Here is a 1,461-nt window from a genome sequence, read left to right on the forward strand (position 1 = left end):
AACCTTCCAAATGCCCTGGAGTTTCCTGTCAGAGGCTCCAGATCCATCTGCCTGACCCCAGGCCCTGCCTAAGGCTCTGTGCTCAGGCTGGTAGCAGTGGGGGTGGAGGCATCCTTGTGTGTCTTCAGGAAGGACAAAGTTGTCTGGCCCTTCTACCAGAGTAAGAAATCTGGCACTGGGACGAGTACCCCTTTTATGGCAGCCCACACACAACTTCGTTCTTTTGGCTTCTTATTTTTTAATCTCAAAGCTGGGCCCTCAGCACCCTGACTCAGGACAGTTTCCACCTCTGGGACTAGAGGGCCTATGGGGAGCACTTTGGATCACCCTTTAGATGGTGGGAGGGGCTATTACTTTTCCTGAGGCTCCTCTGAGAGGCTTGCTTGGGGAACAGGGACCTGTCCAAGGACACAGCCTGGCCCAGGTATAACATAACGTCCCCCTCACCCGTCTGCCCAGGGAACCACCACAGGGACACCAAGGATGGGTTCTTGCTGGGCCTTATTTTCCTCATCTGTCAAATGGGGCTAATGGTCCCTGCCTGATCTTCCACCTAAAGTTGAAAAAGTCAGACAAAATGAGGATGGAAGATTCTTACTCTTCACAGAAAGGATGTGAGGGGCCACGTGTGTGCGCAAGCACACGTGTGTGCACCTGTAACAACTGTGTCCCAGGCAGGCCAGGGACTGCGACCTACAGAGGACTGCTGTGTGTACTGAGTGTGCGGAGCTTCAAGGCTTTGTGATGTGGGTGTGGCAGTGCCTCAGGTGAAAGGTTGCCAGATTTAGCAAATATTTGGGGTACACTTATACTAAAAATGATTCTTTGCTAATCTGGAAATCAAATTTCACTAGGCATCCTGTGCTTTATCCGGCAACTCTACTGTGGCACTCTAGGTGACCTGGTGTGCCCAAGCATGTGTACCTGTGTCAGGCGGGCCGGGCATGACACTGAAGTGGTGTGTGGCTGTGTTGTGACTTTGACAGGACATCAGTGTGATGGTATGTGGCTATGACGGTGTCACCAAGAGAAGCCAGGTTGTGGGTGACTCTGCCAGTATGGCTCCCCGTGACTCCCTCAGACTCTAGCTGCTCTCTCAGAGCAGGGTTTGGGCTGTTTGCTCAGTGAGGCCCAGCAGGGGTAAAGAACCGCCCTGGGCAAACACTTAGATCCGGCTCCAGATGGGACTGGGATCCAGAGCTTATTGCCACCTGCCCTCAGACTGTAAAGGACACGTCCCTCTCAAGGCCAAGCCAGCCCTGGGGGCCTCAGAGTGCTCTATCCTGGAAGGGGGGGCCTCTGGAACCACCTCTCTACTCTGCTGCTTCCTGGTGACCTCACACAGGTCACTGCCCAATCTTCTAGAACAGTGCCTCCAGGACACTGCTTTGTTACCCCAGGCAACCTGAGAATTTCTCCACCCAAACTGGCAGGCCAAGTTACCCCTGAGGAGGGGGTAGG

This window comes from Panthera tigris, chromosome D1 (assembly GCF_018350195.1).
Source record: "Panthera tigris isolate Pti1 chromosome D1, P.tigris_Pti1_mat1.1, whole genome shotgun sequence".
NCBI classification, from domain to species: domain Eukaryota; kingdom Metazoa; phylum Chordata; class Mammalia; order Carnivora; family Felidae; genus Panthera; species Panthera tigris.